This window comes from Manis javanica, chromosome 1 (genome assembly GCF_040802235.1).
Source record: "Manis javanica isolate MJ-LG chromosome 1, MJ_LKY, whole genome shotgun sequence".
NCBI classification, from domain to species: Eukaryota; Metazoa; Chordata; class Mammalia; order Pholidota; family Manidae; genus Manis; species Manis javanica.
In genome coordinates this window covers 112,073,578-112,098,402 of record NC_133156.1, presented here as the reverse complement: position 1 = coordinate 112,098,402, position 24,825 = coordinate 112,073,578, and the positions used below count along the sequence as shown (strand labels likewise).

At 35.6% G+C, this 24,825-nt stretch overlaps 1 long non-coding RNA gene across 2 annotated transcripts in view; it reads right to left on the bottom strand.

Annotated features, from left to right (window-relative positions):
* The window catches only part of LOC108400789 (uncharacterized), a 292,621-nt gene that overhangs the window by 144,601 nt on the left and 123,195 nt on the right, over positions 1-24,825 (bottom strand). Inside the window, exon 6 of one of the 2 annotated variants that reach the window (XR_012131207.1) lies at positions 18,634-24,793. The exons of the other annotated variant lie outside the window; for it this stretch is intronic. This is a non-coding gene — a long non-coding RNA (uncharacterized lncRNA). Of the gene's footprint in view, positions 1-18,633; positions 24,794-24,825 lie in introns of those variants that run through there. 2 annotated transcript variants of the gene reach the window in all.

The following is a 24,825-nucleotide window of genomic DNA, read 5'->3' as shown; positions in this document are numbered from 1 at the left end:
AGCACATCTTTGTCACTGCACAGCCATTCAAAATATGAAAAATCATAGACCTCAAAATGTTTAGAAATCTGTGGTTTGTTGGCAGTGCATTAGAAGAAAACATATTTAATAAGATCAGAAAATCTAACAAAAGTCAGTAATGCTCTGAATCAGAAAGCTGCAATGCTTTCTCTGCAGTTAGTGAAAGAGAGGTTGGCATCATACCAATCAACCCTTAGGCTCAGGTGGCCCAGGAATTGATCTATAACAATTCCTATCTATTATACTACTCAGCATTTATCTTACCTTAGAAATTGGCAATCTAAGCCAAGGGCCTGAAGGGTTCATGATACAAGTGTATAGGACTCAGCCTGCTGCCACAGGGCATGATGACACAAAAAATTATGGAGTAAAAAATATGTGATATTGACTACAAAAGATATTTCAATGTAGTCTTCTATCTAATAGGCAATTACTAAATATATTTTTGTGGCAAGTATTGTGTGATATGCAATAGGAATACAAACCATGAGTAATAAAGTTTAGCGAAGGGCAGTGATGAACTGCTATGGGATATAGTTAAGGCTTGTAACTGAGAACTGAGAGTGAGCTGGGTCTATGAGATCATAGAGAAAGACAAGGCAATCTAGAAAGGTCAGATCTAGGGTCAAAGAGAGGAAGGATTGCAAAGAATGGGAGAGGCTGGAAAACACATCTTGATGAGTACAAACTTGAGTACTAAAGCACGTGCGTTCAAGAGTCTTTGTAACTACTTAATGTAAATAGGTAATTCCTAAAAGTGCATTTTAAACATTTATGAAAATAATCAGAAACTACTAAGTATTATATTTAGGGCAATCATTCATCCCAGTTTGCCTGAGGGAGCACTGATATATATGTACTGTTGTAACATATTACTAATAGAATCCCCTTTCCTCCTCAAAAGTATCTCGGTTTGGATGGTAACTCAGATAGCTACATTATGCTAATAACAAAACATCAATGGGACCCTTTATCACTCAGACATTTAAGTAAATTTGACTAGAAACCTCTCCCTTCTCTAACAATGTCTTGGTCTTTTAAAGCCCAAATCACTCCCTGAGGTTTTGACAAATTCCCAGGGGCTTACATTAACCCAGACTTCTGCACTCCCATGACCCTGCATTCTTTTCTGGGCTACCATCATGGTCCCAGGCAGAAAACTCATCCCTTCAAATTTCACAAAAAAATACACTCTCACAGTTATCATTGAGATTCTTTATTAGTGACTACAAATGGAAAACAGAACAGAGATATGCAACACTCATTACCCAGAAAACTAATATGATCTGTAAAATCGTATCTGTCTTCTAATGGAAATGTTTAAGGAGTTTCATTCTTACCTCTTCTCCCAGGTAATGTCCAGTCTCACAGTTTTCAAAATCAATTCCCTCTCCATTTTCTTTTCCCCCTTTTTTCACTCGTTCTCTTCTTTCAAGGAGTCGATTCAACCATTTTTCCCCCTTTTTCTTATGTACCTTCATCATGATGTCTTGGGATCTGCTAACATCTATCCTAACCTACCATGAGGGACAGAGGCAGTTTCCTCTTTAATTGCAGTTCTAGTTCCTATGGAAGGAGAGCTAGAAGTATGGGAGAAAAAAATGAATAGAGAATCAGTAGTAGTGTGTCTTGGTGATGACTGCAACAGAGATAGCAAAGACCGAGTTAAATATGTAGGTGCCTATTCTTACAGGCACTTTTAAAAATAACTATCCTAAATAATCTACCTAAAAGTCTTCTGCTCTTGATTTTCATTTCCAAATAAAATCCCCAATTTATGTTTTCTTTCTATTGCTAATTATTACATTGTTTTTTTATATGAAATATCATTGTATCAGCTTGAGTAACAGGATATAATCTTTCCTAAGATGTGAGTACTTTATGTATATTTACATGTACTTACATAAATTCTGGGAAAAAAATCATGACTTCTCAAAATACAAACAGTAAAATAAAAATGTTGAATGAAAATATAGAGGAAGAAAAAATGTTTGGTTAGTATTTTTTTTAATGCATTTCATGAACATGTCTATGTATACTACAGATAGGCTGCAAATTTGACTTACCACTTCCCAAAAATAAAGCATGGAATGAAATGAAATCAGTGAAAAGATTCATGGTATCCATAAGAATAAATAACAAAAAAACTCAGGGACAGATGACTTTCTTGTTACTAAGACCTGACAAGAACTTTTCCCATGAATTTTCATTAAAAGAATACTCTGAGATGCAGTGGACCTGCTCCTCAGCAAGGTCCCTTTAAGAACTTTGAGTAGATTTCCTTTGCATAGTTGCTTCTTCAGTACAAGTTAATGGCAAGAGCTCCAAGTAACTGATTAAAAACATTTTTAGAAGAGGCTAAAACTACATGGTAAAAATACGTAACATTTTGATAGTTTGATACAAAATTTTTAAAAACTAGCTATAGGGATTCAGGGAGATTCAAGATGACGGTGAAAGAGATGAGACAAAGAACTCCTCCCAAAACCACATATAATATGAAAATACAGTTAATACAACTAATCCTAAAAGAGAAACAGGGAAAAAGGATGCACCAGACTGCATATACCTGGAGAACAGAGCAGAACTCATGAAACAGGGTAACATACCAAAGCCTTGATACAGCAGGACCCAAGCCCTTCCCCAAAACTAGCTCACCTGTAGGAGGGAGAGAAACAGAGCGGGGAGGGGGTGGAAGCCTAGGGCTGCTGAACACCCAGCCCTGGAGATCTGCTTTGGTAGCAAAAACCTACATTGCATGGTTCTCTGGAGATTAGTGGGGTTGGAAAGCTAAGACAGGAGGACTACTTGGAGAAACTGAGACTCCAGCTGTTTGTGGAGGACAGGGATACACATCCAGCTGCTCTGGGACAAAGGAAAGGTGGGTGGTCTGAGAGGCTTCCTCGCAGCAAGAGGGTTGCTGAAGGGGTGGGGTTTGAATGGAGCTTGCTGCCTGGGAGAAGGGATAGGTGGAAATACTTGTCTGGGCACGCTCTGCCCAGCAGGTTGGAAACTTTCAGGACCTTCAGGTGCTCCACCTGGCTGGCTACTCAGCTCAGAAGCCCCCCACTGTGATATGCAGCCTGCTGCACCTTTTTCCTGGCATGGCAGCACTGGCTCACAAACCAGTAGTACTGACCCTGGTGTCAGGACAGCCAGAGGGACGCCCCACCTTTGGCAGCTACAGACACAAAGCACAAATCTAAAGACATACACAGACTGAAAGTAAAGGGATGGAAAAAGATATTTCATGCAACTAATCGGGAGAAACAGGACAAAATAGACTTCAAGACAAAGAAAGACATTACATAATGATAAAGGGGTCAGTCCAACAAGAGGATATAACTATTATAAATATCTATACATCCAATACAGGAGCACCTATACATGTGAAACAAATACTAACAAAATTAAAGGGGGAAATAGAATGCAATGCACTCATTTTAGGAGACTTCAACACACCACTCACTCCAAACTACAGAGCAGCCAGACAGAAAATAAGTAAGGAGACAGAGGCACTGAACAATGCATTAGAACAGATGGACCTAACAGATATCTACAGAACACTCCATCCAAAAGGAACAAGACACACATTCTTCACAGGTGCACATGGAACATTTTCAAAAGTAGATCATATACTAGGCCACAAAAAGAGCCTCAGTAAATTAAAAAAGATTGAAATGTACCAACCAGCTTCTCAGATCACAAAGGTATGAAACAAGAAATAAATTATACAAAGGAAACAAAAAAGCCCACAAACACATGGAGGCTTAACAACTTGCTCCTAAATAATCAATGGATCAATGACCAAATAAAAACAGAGATCAAGCAATATATGGAGACAAATGACAACAATAATTCAAGACTGCAAAATCTGTGGGATGCAGCAAAGGCTGTGCTAAGAGGGAAGTATATTGCAATACAGGCCTACCTCAGGAAAGAGCAGAACTCACAACAATCCCAAGAAAAATCTAAACTCAAAATTAACGAAACTAGAAAATGAAGAACAAATGAGGCCTAAAGTCAGTAGAAGGAGAAACATAATAAAGATTAGAGCAGAAATAAATAAAATTGAGAAGAATAAAACAATAGAAAGAATCAATGAAAGCAGGAGCTGGTTCTTTGAGAAAATAAACAGAATAGATACACCCCTAGCCAGACTTATCAAGAAAAAAAGAGTCTACACACATAAACAGAATGAGAAATGAGAAAGGAAAAATCACTATGGACACCACAGAAATACAAAGAATTATGAGAGAATACTATGAAAAGTCACATGCTAACAAACTGGATAACCTAGAAGAAATGAACAACTTTCTAGAAAAATACAACCTTCCAAGTCTGACCCAGGAAGAAACAGAAAATCTGAATAGACCAATTGCCAGTAAAGAAATTGACTTGGGATTCAAAAACTACCTAAGAACAAAACTGGACCAGTTGGTTTCTCTGCTGAATTTTATCAAACATTTTGTGAAGACCTTATACCCATTCTCCTTTAAGTTTCCAAAAAGTAGAAAAGGAGAGAATACTCCGAAACTCATTCTACAAGACCAACATTACTTTAATACTAAAACCAGGCAAAGACACCACAAAAAAAGAAAATTACAGACCAATATCCCTGATGCATAGATGCAAAACTACTCAACAAAATATTAGCCAACTGAATTCAAAAATACATCAAAAAGACCATCCATCATGATCAAGTAGGATTCATCTCAGGGATGCAAGGATGGTACAACATTTGAAAATCCATTAACATTATCCACCACATCAACAAAAAGAAGGACAAAAGCCACATGATCATATCCATAGATGCTGAAAAAGCATTCAACAAAATTCAACATCCATTCATGATAAAAACTCTCAACAAAATGGGTATAGGGGGAAAGTGTCTCAATATAATAAGGACCATATATGACAAACCCACAACCAACATCATACTCAACAGCAAGAAGCTGAAAGCTTTTCCTTTAAAAGCAGAACAAGACAAGGATGCCCACCCACTCTTCCCACTTTTATTCAACATAGTTCTGGAGGTCCTAGTCATAGCAATCAGACAACACAAAGAAATAAAAGGCATCCAGATCGGCAAGGAAGAAGTCAAACTGTCCCTGTTTGCAGATGACATGATATTATACATAAAAAACCCTAAAGAATCCACTCCAAAACTACCAGATCTAATATCTGAATTCAGCAAAGTTGCAGGATACAAATTAATACACAGAAATCTGTGGAATTCCTATACACTAACAATGAACTAGCAGAGAGAGAAATCAGGAAAACAATTCCCTTCACAATTGAAACAAAAAGAATAAAATACCTAGGCATAAACCTAACCAAGAAAGTGAAAGACCTATACTCTGAAAACTACAAGATACACATGAGAGAAATTAAAGAAGATACCAATAAATGGAAACACATCCCATGCTCTTGGATAGGAAGAATTAATATTGTCAAAATGGCCATCTTGCCTAAAGCCACCTACATATTCAATGCAGTCCCTATCAAAATACCAATAGCATTCTTCAAAGAGCTGGAGCAAATAATTCTAAAATTCATATGGAATAACAAAAGACTCTGAATAGCCTAAGCAATCCTGAGAAGGAAGTGTAAAGCAGGGGGATTATGCTCCCTGACTTCAAGCTCTACCCCAAAGCCACAGTGATCAAGACAATTTGGTACTGGCACAAGAACAGACCCATAGACCAATGGAACAGACCAAAGAGCCCAAATATAAACCCAAGCATATATGGTCAGTTAATATACGTAAAGGAACCATGGATATACAATGGGAAAATGATATCCTCTTCAATAACTGGTGTTGGCAAAACTGGACAGCTACATGTAACAGAATGAAACTGGATCACTGTCTAACACCATACACAAAAGTAAACACAAAATGGATCAAAGACCTGAATGTAAGTCATGAAACCATAAAACTCTTAGAAGAAAACATAGGTAAAAATCTCTTGAATATAAACATGAGTGACTTTTTCCTGAACTCATCTCCTTGGGCAAGGGAAACAAAATAAAAAATGAACAAATGGGACTATATCATGTTAAAATTTTTCTGTACAGCAAAGGACATTATCAGCAGAACAAAAAAGCATCCTACATTATGGGAGAATACATATGTAAATGACATATCCAACATGGGGTGAACATCCAAAATATATAAAGTACTCAGAAGCCTCAACACTCAAAAAGTAAATAACTCTATTAAAAAATGGGCAGAAGATATGAACAAACACTTCTCCAAAGAAGAAATTCAGATGGCCAACAAGCACATGAAAAGATGCTCCACATCACTAATAATCAGGGAATGCAAATTAAAACCACAATGAGATATCACCTCACACCAGTTAGGATGGCCAACATCGAAAAGACTAGGAACAACAAATGCTAGTGACAATGTGGAGAAAGGGGAACCCTCCTACACTGTTGGTGGGAATGTAAACTAGTTCAACCATTGTGGAAAGCAATATGGAGGTTCCTCAAAAAACTAAAAATAGAAATACCATTTGACCTGGAAACTTCACTCCTAAGAATTTAACCAAAGAAAACGGCTTCTCAGATTCAAAAAGACATATGTTCCCCTATGTTTATCGCAGCACTATTTATAATAGCCAAGAAATGGAAGCAACCTAAGTGTCCATCAGTAGATGAATGGGTAAAGAAGATGTGGTACATATACACAATGGAATACTATTCAGCCATAAGAAAGAAACAAATCCTACCATTTGCAACAACATGGATGTAGCTGGAGGGTATTCATGTTCCGTGAAATAAGTCAGGCAGAGAAGGACAAATACCAAATTATTTCCCTCATTTGTGGGGTATAACAGTGAAGCAAAACTGAAGGAACAAAATAGCTGTGGACTCACAGACTCCAAGAAGAGACTAGTGGTTGTCAAAGGGGAGAACAATGGGAAGGGAGGGAGAATGGTATTGTGGGATATCATGATTGGTGCACATGGTGTGTGTGGGGTCAGAGGGAGGACAGTGTGGTTCAGAGAGGACTAGGGACTCTCTGGAATCTTGCTGCACTGATGGACAGCAACTGCAACAGGGTATGGGGGGGCTCAATAGTGGGGGTGAATGTAGTGGCCATATTGTTTTTCTTGTGGAACCTTGGTAGGACTGTATCTCAGTGATACCTTTATATAAAAAAAAACTAGCTATGGCATTTGATGGTTGTATTGCTTTCAATCAACCCTTGATTATTTCTCAAAACCAAAATTTTTGTAGGAATTGAACAGCGAAGAGTTCAAAATTATTCTTTGGCTGCAACTTATAGTATAGATATTGTGTGTTGCTGATTAAGAGCAAATCCTTATTCTTTGACAATCAGCTGAACAGGTTTTCAATGGCAATCAAATAGCCTAATCAAGACTTGTTGCTGAATACATGGCCACGTCATCTACACATACATGTGGGTTAAGAAATTGCTCTTGGCAAAGCAAAAAATTCCTCAGAACACAGTTCTGGATCTGCTGCAACACACTGACAAATATGCAATCAAGACAAAAGGATTCTATGCCATGTTACATGGGCATAGACGTAGTGAAACTGCCCACTGCACTCCAGTTCTAGTTTGTAAAATGCACTATATGATATTTGGTCTGGTGAATAGAATTTGATGTTCTCAAGCTATTAAATGTTGGGTGGTAACATTTGCTGTAAACAGCAATTTGGGTTTTGAAACAGATTATCTTGAATCATTCTCTATAAAAAAATTAGCTAATAGAACTTCCTCAAAACCCAAAGTGGTTCTCAGTATTTCAAGGTATAAAATTTCTTGAAACAAAAATCTATTCATGACTCTTTGTATAATATAGGTGATTGCATCAAAACATCTCCATCAGTTTTGAAGCGATTTTTCTTCTCCAAAGTTAGTCTGCCTTCCAATTTAGAATAATTAGTATGTATAATATATCTTCACCAAAAGAGCAATGAGAAGCTGTAGATAAAATATGTAATATTCTCAATTATATACCTATATATATATAAGTAGATAGATAAATAACTGTATATATAGTACTATACCCCAACAATGTTATCTATTCTTTTCTCCATTAGTTTTATGTAGATTCTGTGAAATTTATGAATATTGAGCAGTTACCAAAATGGAGTTTCTAGATTCTCAATAGGGGAAAACCTCCATCTAGAGTTCCTTTATTTATATATCTTTATTTTAATGAAAACCATTTCCTTCAATGCTGTCTATGAATAAATTTCATTGTAAACCATATGCATTATTTTACTACCATACAGATCAATTTATACAAATAGCCTTTCACAAGAAACAAAAGTTGAGCTCCTTTTTCATTAATGTTGACACCTGCTAACCAATAATGCTATATATTCACGTAACTCCCACATATTTCACTGGCAAATATTTCCCTCTGAACCAAAGTGGATCCTTCAAATGCAAAAGAATCCACCATAGACAAGGAGTCTATTAAAATAATGCAGCAATAAATGTGTGAGTCCTAGTTCTTAGTAAGAGCTGCCACTCCCATGTTAATCCTACTTGAATAAAGTATGTCCAGTCTGCACAATCAGATGAAAGCACACTTTCCCCATTCAGTACTCAATTATAGATTTCAAATAGCCTTAATCTTTTAAGTGGAGTTCTCCTATCACAATGCTTTATAGTTTTCCAACTACTTAGCCTTCATTTCATAAAAGAATATTTTTAAAAATTAATCCAAGATTATATCATATACTATTCAAATTACGCACCAGCCAAAGTGTAAATTTTGAACTGTAATTTGTATTTCACATTTATCCTCATAGATAAGTATGAAGACTGAAGGGAAACCCATTACCTAAAGAATCATCATATCCGCATAAAGAAGGATCAAAACTGACCCAGAATTTTTCAGAAGAAAACATATAACTAGGTGATAAATTTATCAAGATATGTAAACTTCAGCAGTACTAAAATTGGTATGTGTTAAGCCTGTATGTAGTAAATCTGCTTTCGTTTCAGGTAAAAAAAAAAATCATTTCTTCATTTGTTCTACAAGGAAGTAACTAAAGCAAAATAATTCCTTCAGCAGTGTAATTAGGGGAAAAAAAGGAAAAACTTAACTATAAAGGGAAATACTCCCATCTTGTGGCTGCTTTTGAAAAAACATGTCTTAAATGAGGATTTGTTGCAGTAAAACATTTAATTCAAGAAATCATCATAAATGTTACTATTAATTTACCCTTCCTAAGTGCTAGGCACCACGTTAGGTACTCTATGTAAACTATCTTGTTTAATACTTAATTGAATTGTGCCACTGATATTTTGCAGTTAATCATTTTATAATAATATAAAATTTTATAAATAATTTAATAAAATGAAAGTAATTTAGTGCTCCTTCAATTCCACTTTTTTATTTCACTGATTTGAACAATTTGTGGTCATTGATTAGTCATTTGTTTTAACAGAGATTAGACCTCTTGGTTCCCAGTCTTGTGCTAAAATATTCCATTACCTGTTGCATTTTATTATTCTCAGTCATAAGTGAATGGAAAATACAGGCCTCAAATTTAAAGCCATAGTCATTATGATCTTCAAGCTCCTTTTTGTCAAAATATAGAGCATTAATTTATAGGTGTTTTTTGCAACTGATTGTAGATTTCCAATTGATCTTTTACAGGAGGGGGGAAAGGATTTTATTTTTAATGACCTAATAATAGATCAGGTCAAAAATACTACTTCTTATCTGTCAAAGGCAACTGAAAAACTTCCAGAAGAAAGAAAAAGTACAGTTGGTCTCAAATGACAGAAGTTTTCAAAATAGAATATAACATGAAATTTAACTACTAGAACATATATTATTAACAAACTAATTTTTGAAAAGGAGTTATCAAACCTCCAAGCCATGAAGCCTACTTTACTATATCATATAATTCTAGGAAAATGAATGAGAGAGAAAGAGAGGAGACAGAGTGTCAGAAAGACAGACAGAAACAGAGACACAGAAAGAGAGAGATGCTCATCACATTCACATCTCTTTTAAAGAGAAAAATTACAGTTTCTGGACCTGTTCCTGAGTCAACATTTGTTAGATTTACTCTAAAGACTTCCCAGCACATGGCAGGTTACAGAAAGTGAAGTTACTGTGAGAAGCTACCCATTTCAGAAATCATAGTTGTTCATTACTGGTTTGGACGCTTTTTCCTTTGATCATGGCAGTAAACAAAGCTTAATAAGGACTTTTCATTTTTAAAAGTCTGCTTAAGCTATCTTACTATACTGATGGACAGTGACTGCAATGGGGTATCATATGAGTGTATATCAATGACGCCTTAATAAAAAAAAAGTCTGCTTAAGCCAGTTAAAGCCATCTATCATAATCACTGTTGCTTGGTTATTTCCAGCCTGTTAACAATGTGCAGATTGTATTTTGTGCAAAGAGTGGGAATTGCTCCCTTACCTCCCTGCCCTACCCATTACTATTCTAACACAAATTATCAGATCTATGGAAACTGAAGAGGATTTTCTTTTGTAAGCTTATATAGGTAGGAAGGGCAAAGCTTTCTGATCTATGTTTATATTATTATTGGGAATATATACTTTTTCTTATTTTAAGGTAATGCTCAAGTTAATTAAGAAACTAATAGGATTACATGTTCTTACTTAGCATAATATTAATGTCACACATTAAATCTTATGCAGTAAAACTTAGTTTTTAATTAAACTTAGTGTTAAGAAAATATCTTTATTTGTTTAAAGTTTAAATAAAACTTTAAAAGTTTTAATGGATCAAAGACCTGAATATAAGTCATGAAAGCATAAAACTCTTAGAAGACAACATAGGCAAAAATCTCTTGAATATAAGTATGAGCAACTTCTTCCTGAACGCATCTTCTGAAAGCAAGGGAAACAAAAGCAAAAATGAACTCATGGGACTGCATCAAACTAAAAAGTTTCTGTATAGCAAAGGACATGATCAATAGAACAAAAAGCCATCCTACAGTATGGGAGAATATATTTGTAAATGACATATCCAAATTTTTCCTCAAGAAACTAAAAAGGGGGTATTACGATTAGCATGTATAGTGTTGGGGGAGGGCACGAGGAGAGCTGTGCAACACAGAGAAGACAAGTAGTGATTTTACAGCATCTTACTACGCTGATGGACAGTGACTATGAAGGGGTCTGTGGGGGGGACTTGGTGAAGGGGGGAGCCTAGTAAACATAATGTTCTTCATGTAATTGTAGATTAATGATACCAAAATAAAAATAAATAAAAAAACTGAAAGTAGAAATGCCATTTGATCCCGGAATCCCACTCCTTGGAATTTACCCAAAGAATACAACTTCTCAGATTCAAAAAGACATATCGCAGCACTTTTTACAATAGCCAAGGTATGGAAGCAACCTAAGTGTCCGTAAGTAGATGAATGGATAAAGAAGATGTAGTACATATACACAGTGGAATACTATTCAGCCATAAGAAAGAAACAAATCCGACCATTTGCAACAACATGGATGGAGCTGAAGGATATTATGCTCAGTGAAATAAGCCAGGTGGAGAAAGACAAGTGCCAAATGATTTCCCTCATTTGTGGAGTATAACAACAAAGCAAAACTGAAGGAACAAAATGGCAGCAGAATCAGAGACTCCAAGAATGAACTAGTGGTTACCAAAGGGAAGGGGTGTGGGAGGGCAGGTGGGGAGGGAGGGAGAAGGGGATTGAGGGGTATTATGTTTAGTACACATGGTGTGAGGGATCATGGAGAAAACAGTGTAGCACAGAGAAGGCAAATAGTGAATCTGTGGCATCTACTACACTGATGGACATTGACTACATTGGGGTATGGGTGGGGACTTGATAATATGGGTAAATGTAGTAACCACATTGTTTTTTCATGTGAAATCTTCATAAAAGTATATATCAATAATATCTTTATAAAAACATTTTTTTAATTAAAAAAAACTTTAAAAGTTTTTAAATTACTTTTAAAAACCAATCTAAATATAGTTTAATGTTTTTATATTGAAAACACTTTAAACATCACAGCAGAGTTTCCAGCTCAGCAAAACACAGTTCCATTCTTCAAGTATATGCAATACTGTATGCCATACCAAGATAAGTTATTCATATATCTCCATACTTTCAAAACAAGCCCAATTTTTAAAGTTAGTTTCATTCTTGCATATTTCAAATATATAACTGAATCTCCAACTATTTATGTTATATCTATAGACTAGCACCGCAAGTTGAATGCTTGCCTTAGAAACTGTATGTATTCTGCCACTCTTGGACAATAAGCAGAAGATCATGTGTGCTGTACAAATTAGCTGCTAACTGGAGGGAGGAGCATCCCAGTAACAAAGTGTACTAAGTATAATAGTCTTCACAGCCTGAAGGAGCCCCCGAGGTCATATCTTCAACATCCGTATGCATGATTTAGCACTTGAGCTACTGTTAAAATCGAGATACCAAGCTGGGATACGTACAATGACCAAATTAGCACACCACTGCTTCTTGCTACTGTCAGATTCCATGAGGCTTTCTTTCTCCTGAATTATGTCATTAACTCCTTCCACTAAGGATAGCAATTGAATGAAATGGAAACATAAGCAGATGGTATCAAATATAAAAGTACCATCTAAATAAAGTTCTCTAAAATAATAGGATGCTTTTAGAATAGTTTGAAAACAGTATGTGCAGAGTGGTCAGGATTAGATTTATATGGTATATATAAATTAACAAAACCTGTAGATTCTTGCTCACCTTCAGGGAATAAAGAGAATACCCCTTACACTCCCAATTCCCCCTACACTTTGGTAGAATGAAAGGCAGAAAAAATGTAATTGCTCTCTTAAGGAATCCCTCAGTGCACTGCCTCTGAGAGAACTTCTTCCCAGTTTAAGTATAAAATCTATACGCCTCAGCTCCTGTAATCTTGGCAGTGCTTAGGGCAGGCCAGAGGCAAAGGAAGAAGAAACATCACAATTGACGTAAGACAAGAATGGCCTAGATGGAGGCCTCACATATAATCTGGTTTGAGGAACACAAGGTGTCCTCAGAAGTATCATCCTTTCTCTTTGAAGGCACTTGGAGTCTTGAAAGCCAGAAAGCATGCAAATAAAACTTCTAAAAGCTTAAAATGATTTTAGTTCTTAAATCCAGCATTCTAGATTCATTCCTTTAATTTTAAAACCAGAATTTTTTGACTTTCAGAAGTTCCTTACTAAAAGGCAAATATCCTTGTGCAGAGTGAAATTCCTCTACAGTTAATACTTCTGTGAGGATGAGTTGACACTTTGCTGAAAAGATGTTGAGGAAGATAGTTACTGATTACTTAACAGCAAAGAGCAAGTGTAAGCATGAGTTTATAAAGTGAAAGCATGAGTTTATAAAAATACATTTTGTCTAGCATCTGATTTTTCCTAGAGTAAATACTCCTCCAAATCAAAACATCTGCTTTTGGTGGCTCCTCCAGAAGTAAATAGTTAAGATTTGGGCCTCTCAAAATAAATACAAAGGCTATGGGAAATATCTTACATCCTCTCTAATTCGCAGGCACATGATGTATTTCGCGTTTGGAAAACCTATATTCTGGTATCTGTCACTGACATTTCTATTAACCTGGTTCTCAGGAATATTGCATAACTGAGATTTTTACTATAAAATGGAAGTACATCAAAAAGAAAGAGAGAAGTTACTGACAGATCTGGATCTCATGAGTTCTGCTGTGTAGCTCTTTGCCTCCATTTTATTAAAAAACATTTCTTAAATATTCATATTTTCACTCATTAGTAAACCTTTGTTCTTTAGTATGAATACATCACAAGACATAGCCTAATTGTCCGCATTCTGGTTAACTTGTCTAATATAAATGTCAGAAAAAAGATCATATGAATTAATAGAAAGAATGCCAATGCTCATGAAAGGAGGCTAAGACTCCCTGTAGACTCCCTGTCTCCGAAGCTCAGATTTTTCTAGGTTTGCCCTTTCTTCCATGACAATACAGTTCTACTATCCTAAAGTCTGACACTCTAGGAAAAACCTGATACTTAGCCAATTCAAGGAGATAATCTACCAGTCCTAATAAGGGTCCATAATTCTCTCTTTGAGCCCTGAAGTGAGAACAACCATTGGTGCAGCCAATACTTCTCTAATATGAGGGGAAAAAAACTTCATTAGCTGTTAGTAATGGTACCTTTGTACCAATTACCTTTGCTATCTTACTGTTCCCTTTGAGGAGTGGGAGTCATTGAACAAGTTTCTCTATTCTCATACAACTACTAACTTTGATTTTAACATATCAACTTCCTTCATGTGATCCAAGAAAAATATATATATCAAAACTCCTGAAATTCTGTTACTATTTCTTTCTTTTCCACTTTAGATTAAAATATTCCAATTCTATTTCAAACAGGCCAAACCAGTTCCTTGGTGTCCTTTTTGTTTGCAGGTAAATCCTAGCCTGTATTCTTTAGGTTAAGAATGAAGGCCATAATTATTAGTGTACAATGTGTTCAGTTTCTGGAACTTTTTTAATAGGAGTCTGTTTACATTAGGAAAACATTTGAAATTGTGGGTTCCTAGTTACAAAAGCAACACCCCTACCTTCCCACTTTGGTGCTCACTTTTGTTTACATTTGGCAAATAATGTCTCCCTGCTTTTTAGGAAAGGAAGGCTTAAGGAGGCTTATGACTACCTATACATCGAATAATTGCTACAGACATCTTCTTTCCTAAATATAAGTTAGATATCTATGTAATTAGAAAGCTGAACTCAAATGGTCAGAACAAAATAGAGGAGACCAATCCAATCAACTCTTACCTACTTGAAAGCTCTCTGGAAGCCTTCATGAAATCAAAATGAAAGCTCAGTTCCCACTTCCTTCACATAATATTACATTGGCTATAAATACTTGGCATATCTCTAATAGAGGATGTTTAGTGAACCAATCCCAGAAATACATAGTAAACAAGCCCTGAACTTCATTCTTCAGGAGTCTTGAAAGCCAGAAAGCATTCAAATGAAACTTCTAAAAGCTTAAAATGATTTTAGTCCTTAAAAATGTGTGTAGATTCATACAGAGAATTAAATTATAATTATACATACATATATGGAGTTATTTCTTATGAAGCTTGATAACTATATGTAAAATGTTATAACCTTTAATTAACTCTTTAATCTGCTATCCTTCAGTTCAATTCACTTTCTAAATATCTCACATCTAATAGATGATTTCTGAAAAGAAAGTTCAAGAACTAATGCCTATCTATATAAATCTATTTGGGTCTCCATGATCAAATGTCCTATAAAAAGGAAAATAGGTGAAATCTGATAGTGTTAAGGACCCATAAGCCAACTAAGTCTAAGGAAGAAGGCTGCCACCAGATTTCACCTTTCCTTCAAACAATAAGATCACCATCATTCAAACTTTGCACCAAGATGCTTCTAAAAACTAAACAAAGAAATTATGCCTATGGGAATTGCAAACATTTCCATCAGTCCTGCCAGAAAAGCAGAGGTATGAGGAAATCTGAATAAATGAAAAAACTCAATCAAACATGAGTTCAAGGAACTCTGAGAATAGTGAGAAGAGAATTCCAGGAAGGTCAGTAGCAAAATCTAAAATCTCTTTATTCTCAATCAAAGAATTCATCCTACATCAATTTAATGAATTCTAAAACACACAGTCATTTGGATCCAGCCTTAAGATGAAAAGCTATGATTCATCCAAAAAGGTGTTTTTCTCATTAGTCTCATAGCAGAACATCAAACACAGCAGTATAAAATGGACCAGCTCCAATCCATCTGAAGTGATTATACTATGGGAAGGGTTTCCAGTCATTCAGAAGATGTGAAACAAAATGCTGAGTCAAAAAATATAGTCATCTCATAGGAGGAAGAAAGCCTTCATCCTCCAAAACCACCCTTCCACCCAGTACTTTACCCTATGACCTTTAATAATCCCCAGGTCTGGGAAACATTAGTAGAGTTCTCCAGCTGACCCCCACCACTGTCCCCAGTAGGTGAAGATAACCTTCAAGGTAGCAAACCTCAAAGGTTTAGTGTGAAGTGTAATGTTGATTCCAGTCACAGAGATACTCTGTACAAAAAAAGGGGCCATTGATGGAGTACTGCATAAATAAATGTCTTACAAGTATAGACCAATATCCTGAGTGAGGAAGTGATAAATAATTAGGCATTCTGACCACACCTGCTACTCATTAACAGACAGAAGCCTCTTGGACACCATTAATACTTTCAGCATCTGCCAGAGGAAATAGAGGTCTTTGTAAAGGACAAGATGTTTTGAAAATGTGGTGGTAGAACTGAACAGATGTGTATCTATTCACTGATTATACTACAGTGAGATTAGTGAATAAAAGTTTAATAATTGGAGCTGAGGCATAAGACAACATACATCAAACACAATTTATGTAATAAATTGGAAAGACTCAATTCAACTCAGAGAAACTTGGTTTCAGTTCCCACTCTGCATTTAACACTGTAAATTAAAAGTTAATTCTTAACCATTGGGGCATCCTTCCAAATTTCTATAAAATGAGATTTCTTATAGACAGTTTTCAGATTTTTGGATTAAGGGAGAAAATGAAGAATATAAAAAGAAGCCAATCCTTCCTTCATAATATGGAAGTATAGCAGCCTTAAGAACGTGTAGTAGCAACATGAAGTGTCCTTGGACGGCTTTTCAGGGCCTTCTATCATGGAGAACAAGAGCAGCAGCATGGAGACAAGCCCTTGCACTTTCTCAGACCAAATATGGGAGCTGCCACAGCAATGGCCTCACAGTGCTTGGCAGTAGGAGTAAGGGAATCAGCAAAGCCACACAACTCTGGAAACACTGAAAATTTTATTTTTTCCATTCCCACCTCTTCTCCAGGAATCACTACTAAACCCCTCCCCTTCCCTCAAAAGAGCAAGGTGTGCTGAAGAATGTTAACAAGGCTAGAGTTCTTTCGTCTTTATAAGCCTACAACTGAGAGGTCAACTCTAACCCTGGCTTGAGTATTAAAAGGAAAAGGAAATATAGTATACCTGGAGTGAATTAATTTTTCCATTGTGAAATCATTTGGTTTGAGTCCTCAGAGTCCAGGTTTCTGGGAGAAAATTAGTAGAAACTTTGATTCTTAAGGATCACTAAGGAATAATTTAAATCATTACTGCTAAACTGCTGTCTGGCCCTGGATCCATTGCTAGTAGCTTTACAGTGACTTATTTCTTTCCAGAATCAGTCTGAGCACTGAGGGTAAGTGACTTGATAACTATCAAAATTTTTTTGTTAAGATCAAGTACTCTTTCAGAATTTTTAGCCCTTTCTTAGTGACATGGTTTTTTTCCTATCTCAAACAGCTACGCTTGAGGTCTAATTCTTGAATACAACTTTTGCTATTTCAAGCTGTAACCACAAGATAGCAGAATGACTTAATTTGAGCTCCATCTGGTGAGGTAATGGATTCCAAAACTGATAAGAGCAAATCAGGAAGCATGTGAGAAATATGATTATGATGTGTACAGAACAATATAAAATTAAATAAACTATTTTAAAGATAAGTTTAATAATGTAATGAATAAATATATTATTTTTAATAGTTAATCATAAAGGAATATTATATAGAAGTTTATAAATTTCACAACAAACTATGTACTTATTAATATAATGATGATCATTAATGTTAAAACCCCACTTTCAAGTCATTATAGATTAAATTATATATTGTACATATGTAAATCTGTGTGTTTTTAAATGATTCCCAGCCATTATTATTTTAAATGTGCCTCTAAAATCCATAGTTTAATTTTGGAATGACCATAAAAAAGGGAGAGAATATTGTATTAGGATTTTTTTTATTAACTACTGCAGCAATAAAATACTCTTTAAGAATATTTAAATAGAATAAAATGTCTCATCTTAATAGTCATGGATGATTCTTCACAGAGCCAAACTATAAGCATGTCTCAAGAATTCTAGCCAGTCCCTGGGGATTCACAGAGTTCCTTTCACATCTCTCCCCAGGAGCAGAGCCTGAGAAAACAGATGGGTCTTCCTCTGTGGCCCTGAGGCCAGCCATCCCAGCCCCTGGGAATAGTTAAGGGAAAGAGCTGCAGAGCCAAGGGCACTTCTCAAAAAATCTGCTGCTTCCTTTCCCCCAGATCTCAAAATAAGACTGTAATTCATGCATCATTGGGTATGTTGCCTCTGAATAAACTACTTAATGTCCCACCATATTCAGTACACAAGAAGGAAAAGATAGCTATTGGGGAGTAGACCAACCACTTATGGGATGCATCTGTTAGCAGAAGTTAAATGCATGGTAAGATGTATCAGTGCTAAGTGCTATAGTTATGGAACAAAGTAAAATACATATAAAATCAAGTAACTTAGCCTTTATCAATGCTAATGAAAGAGACTGTACTAAACTTCAAGTATGCCTATAAAAATGAATAATTAATACCATAGTCAGAGGCATGAGTGTAAAAATTATGCAGTGTAGTGGAGAGTGATGCAAAATATTCTCTCAGTTGAAGAATTTTTGAAAATTATTTGTGAAGATGAGTATATTGCAACACCTATATTAGGAACAAAGTATGAACTCAGTAAATGAATGCTGGAAAGATTATACCATTATTAGTTTTTATTTCTGTGTCTGAAAAGACTTGATTTCCTAAAAACAAAAAAGAAGAGTTTGGGGCTATGACATATTTTACTGAATCAAAGTTGGGAGTGTAGTGCTAAAAAACCTTATTCTGTTTCATTAAAAATGTCCCAAAATTACCATTACAATTTTCTAATACATTATTCCACAGATATATACTGACACAAATAATCTTCAATTTTCAACTCATAATTTTAAAAAGTTAGTAAACATCATGGTTACTCTAATCAATACAACAATAACTGTCTTCTTTCATAACTCTCCCTTCATCTTATATAGCCTACAGCAGGATGAAATTAGTTTCTTTTAAGCATAAATCTTTAATTCACGTCATAGAAAAACATGACAATCACTGAAAAGCTGTTGGACCTGCTTGTCCTTGCATCAGGTTCCCAAAGGATTATTTATAATTCCATCTAAAAGCTGATGAACTTAAAATTATATCTGTCTCAGACTGCTCCCCCAGCACTATTCGGCTTTCTCATGGACACCTCAGCCTGGATGTTCTAGACTCTACAAACTCAGCATGTCCAAAACTTCAAGGAATGAATTAGTTCATACCCTCTCTTGCCAAACATTTCCTCTTCAGAATACTTTTTCTTCATTAATTCTGTTGCCATCTTTTGACCAACCATTCGTTGAGTTTCTCCTTGTCCTGTCTTCCACCGTCTTAATTTAAGACTTATCTCTCTTGCCTAGGATATTGCAACAACTTTTTTAATTACCTTGGTGTCTTCAACATTGAATCCTTCCATTTTCCTACCAAAGATAACTATCTGAAAAACAAACTTTATTCCTCCTATAAGACTCTTAGTGGTTCCCCTCCAGGAGAAAGCTGAAATTTCTTAGAATGACTTACACAATCCTCTACGTATGCTTGAAGTTAAGGCATAATGCCTAACCTTTTCCCTTTCCATTCTCCTACCTACTTTATGGATTAATCACCTTGGCCAAATACTCGGAAATGCATGTAGTTTTCCAATAAGTGTCATACCATTTCACACCTCTAGGCCACTGCTCAAACTCTCCATGCTCTTTAGATATACTACCATCTTCAGACTTCTGCATAAACTCTTTCTTCAAGTTTTAACATCTAGATCTCATATTTCAGTGCTCTTTCTTTTGTACCAGACTGTTCCTGGAACATAATTCCAGTACTATTTGCATAACACTTTATTTTAAAATAATTTCTAGATAGTCTTCCCTAATAGGCTTTGAAATCCTTGTAACAGAGAAATCTGCCTTTTTATTTTCTTGTGTTGACAAAAACTTGGAAAATGTTTGGTATGAAAGGAGCACTAAAAAGTAAATAAAAAATTAGTTAAGAACTGAATTTAAATTACATATATACCATGAGTGTCACTCATCAGTCTAGGTCTTGTGGGGTTACAAATAAAAATAAAGCAATGTTCTATATGTAAGAAGATACTGAAAGTCATGAGATGTATAAGTAAATTAAAATAGAGCAAGATAGCAATATTGCTGTGGGAAATTAGAGAAAAAAGGTTTTTTATAACCAGAAGGACTAGAAAGATATAAGGAAAGGAAATGAATATGGAAATTTAGAGAGTTATAAAGTCAAACTCCAGACTGAAGTATTTAGGCTTTAATTGGAATGAATCAGGAGTCCTCAAAGTTTTGCAAGCTTTGAAATGAAACTTCAGAGCAAGGCTTCAAAATGATTAATTTGATAGCACTAAGATAAACAGAACCAATGAAAGCTGGATGCAGAGAAGCCATTTATAGAATTAATATAATATTCTAGACAAACCATTCTGAGGAACTTAATGTTTAAATCCCAGAAATGGAGTTACAGATGGAACAGCAAAGAACTGGCAACATACTTTGGATGTTTGCAAGAAAGAATCAATGAAACTTAGCAAATGATATCATATAAGGCCAAATAAAAGAGATAATCACCCAGGAAGAATTAGAAATTTTAAATCTGAAGAATTGAAAGAATGGTGATACCAGTAATAGAAACAGAGAATACATAAAGAAAAACTCTGGAAAGAAGGATTACTTCTATTTTTGTCACATACTTGGAGAGGTGGTACATCCAAGTAAGGATGTTCAGTAAACAACCAGAAAGGTGTTTAAAAAAATTGGAGAAAAATTTTGACTGAAAGTAAAGATTTTCATTATTCATCCAAAGAAGATATTTAAAGACACAAGAATGAATGTTAATGCCAAGGGATAAAATGTAGGAAGAGAGATGAAGAAGAAACTTGGGAACAACTTACATATGGGAAACTGAAGGAAGACAAGAACCCAAAAAGGGAGCAGAAAATGAGAAAACAATAATGAAATCATGATCACTGAAACTGAGGGAAAGCAGAGTGTAAATATGAAGAAGCTATTGACAAGATCTATGACATTGAGGTATTGAAGTTGTGCTATCCAATGGGGTAGCCCTACTTATATATGCCTATTTAAATTTAAATTTTAAAAGTTTTTAAATAAAATTTCTTGATTGCATTAGTCACATTTCAAGTGCTTAACAGCCCATGTGGCAAGTGGTTTCCATAAAAAATACTGCAGGTAAAGAACAAATGCACCATGGCAAAGTGTTCTTTCAGACAGTATTGGATTGGAGAATATAAAGACTGAATGAAAGCCATGAAAGTGGTCTTCAAGGCACTTAAGGGCACTGGCTTTTACAATTAGACCAGGATTAATTCCTCCCTATTCCACTTACTGTCTCTATGTCCTTCTACAAGTTGCTTGATCTCTTTATACCCAGTTTCTAGCACTTACCCTCGAGGGTTCCTTTCCAAGTGATTTAGTGGTAATAACAAACATCAGGACGACTGTTAATACTCAGTAAAGGGAAAATAGCAGCACCAGTCCCAGTAGAGTACAGAAGGAATGGAAGCCAGATTGCTGAGGACTAAGAACATAGGTGGTCAGTATGTATATGCAACAGGCCTAGACCAGACCTTAGTAAGACAGAAAGAGAAGAGGGCAAACTCTGCAAGTAACATTTTTGGGAGGAGTTCTTTTAAAGGACCCTAGAGGAGGCATGAGCATAAGGGGATGGCATTAAGAATACATGAAGAGGGATCAGGAGAAGAAAGCTAGAAGGATGTGTAAGCATTGATTAATGTTTCCTAATCTTTGAAAGGATGGTTGTGTTGTCAAAACATGGTATCACATATCAGCGCAGAGATTGGCTAGGGGGATTTTTACTTGTGAAGGACAAGAGGAAATCATAATAGAATCACAGCCTCTGAAATCATAGCATTATTAGAGCAGGGTTTGGTTCTGTTTCTAAAATCTAAGTCTGACTTCTTGATAGTTACTGCCAGAAATCCTGTGTTGTGAAAGACTCTGAGGCTATATTTGAATTCATTGGGAAAAGTGCATGAATAAGATTAATGCTGCATAAACATAGAAATGTCACCTAAAAGTCAACTTTGCACATGAACCTGGCTCAAGTTTTCAGGTGACTAAATACCAGAAAGAACCGTCTTTGACTTTTCTTCTTCAGAAGGTCTCCTGCTTCTGAGACACTTGGACTAGAAGGGCTTGGATTCTGCTCCTGGAAAACTGTGCTCTAGTGTCTCACATACATGTAACCAACAAGCCATGTCCTGTTCCTTCCTTCACCGAACACAGAGTGAATTTTCCAGGCCCTTATTCACCCTGCTTCCTGTGCTCCAAGACTTCCAGATGATCTCAACGCGAATTCATCCTTACTTGCTCTCTAAGATCCCCTGAAGTACCTCTAGCCCCCATCCCTGGTGAATGTTGGCATTCTTTCTATATGCCATTCACAGCCACTTGAACCTTGAAAGGCAGAGAGCAATTAAATGAGCTGGTTAAGGATACCTAGGTCATGGAAGATGTAGGCTGCGATTGAAAAAACAAAAGTAGTGATACAGAGAATTTAACCTAGGTCCTTTTTTAATTCTACTTTGTTTCCATGTGGGATTAATGGTGCTGAACATTGAACTGATATGAGGAAATGCATCAGTGAACATGATTACACAAATTAGGATCCTAAAAATCAAATAGTTTAAAGATTCTTAATAACAGGCCCCATATAGTATTCATCTTTGTATGAATTTTTAATATCAACCAGTCATCAATATTTTTGACTTTGGTGATAAAATGCTGAACAAGATGTCATCCCTGACATCAAGGCAGTTAGGTAGTATGCGAACAGTTGATTTCTGTTGTTTTTAAATGAGTCAAGAAAAATAACGATCTTACTTGACTATAGGTAAAGGACATTAATTTCAGTCCTTATGCACTTTTTTACTTATCTTGTGCCTAAAAACTCCTGAGAACAGCATTCATCATGTTTATCACTAAATGTGTTGGAATAATTTAGTTGTGAAATATATTTGATATGTAAACATGAATTTTGCAGATTCCCTTCATAACTTTTATCATAGTCCAGTATCCTCCATTCTTGGAAAAAAGTGGAAAATGTTGCTCATCCCCTTGTTCTCAGTTAAAATCCCAGCATGGTTGCTTATGTCCTACCCACTTCTTACCCTCCCTAATAAAAACACTCAGTATTGGAAGACATGCAAATTCCTGTATTAGGTCGAATTTTGCCAAAAATATAGTAGCCAGACATTACCACATGTTTAGCTGTTCTGTTTTAATATTATTTTTCTTCTGTAAGTTAAATCATTTATGATAGGTTTATGGTTAACTCAGAGAAAAATGGAAGAATCAGTTCAAATGCTCCTATTCAATAGGAAAAAGAACTAGAATGAGGTCTTTTCCCCTTTTACCTGAAGTATAGCTAATTCTAAAGGTTTTACTCTCCATAATCAAATGAAAAATTAGAGTCTGAGAAGTGAGACAAGGACTGTTTAAGCTAAAACAGGGACATCTCAGAAGTTTATTGAGCCATACCAAAAATATAGGGCAATGTGCAGTTGAAACAAGCCTTACTCTTTCAATCTCAGCTTGTTACACAGGAGCTGTGTGGCTATTGGAGCCCAATAGAGCCTTTCATTTCTCTCTGAGGCAAAATGTTTCTATGTAGATACAAGAGCTCTGTAAATCAACCAAGCTTTCCAAATTGGTGCCTCAACTCTCTCTGTGTTTATATACACTAAGCATATGCTTCCTGTGACCACTTCAAAAGAAATATAACTTTCTTAAATATTATTTAAGTGCAGCTCTATGGCTCTGAAAGAGAGAAAGTATAACTGACTTTGAATCTTTTACTATGTGGGTGGAGAAAGAAGGAAAGAGTGATTGAAATGTTATGTTGACCAGTCTAGGAAATGGTAATAACTTGTGATTAAATGCAGATGTTAACCTGAAAAATTCAGTTAATCACAGATATTAAACATGCCTGGAAGCTATAAAAAAGCAGAGAGTAGCCCAGTGAATAACCTTTCCTTTAAGTAACATAGTGACACACAATTCACACTGGGAAAAAAAATAAAGAACTAAATTTAAATTACGTCAACTTTTCCATCTTGTATAAATGTTTATGTACAAATGAACAGACCATTACATGGACTAGTAACCAGAGAATTCTGGTTAATTGAATAAATCAAAATCAGAGTAGAAAGAACCATGAATGACAGGTGTGTAAGTAGCACTTGGAATGGAACAAGCTAAAAAATATTCCATTTGAGTAAGCATAAACCACACTAGAAATATTATAAATAGATTTTAAAATCCAGAATACCTGTTATGTCTAACAATAGTGCAGTACAGAAAGCAGATCATAATTTGCCCTAAGTGATGCTTGGAGATCACAAGTAGGCATTGCATAGCTAGTGATCCCCAGCCTAGCTTAGGGTTTGGCACATAATTGACACTCAGTAAATGGTGGTTCTGATTTATTGTTAGTAGTGCTTCTCAGAATAAAAACCTGGATGTTATAATAATAAGAGGACTTCAAATAGAATTTAAGTAAGTCTGTATAATTGTATAATTGCTACTATTATATATATATATTCATGTACTTTACCAGGGGTCACCACTCTTTGCCATGTCCAGTTACCAATCTAATACTGTTGAAAAGTACCTATATTTCACTTTGAGCTCCAGTGAGTCTCTCATTCATCATTTTCAGCTGCTGATTTATCACTTTCAGCAGCTGGTTCTTCAAAGCCCAGTTGTAAGTACAGTCAGGAGTTCAGTGCTAGAACAGAATAACCACAGGTTACAGAGTGG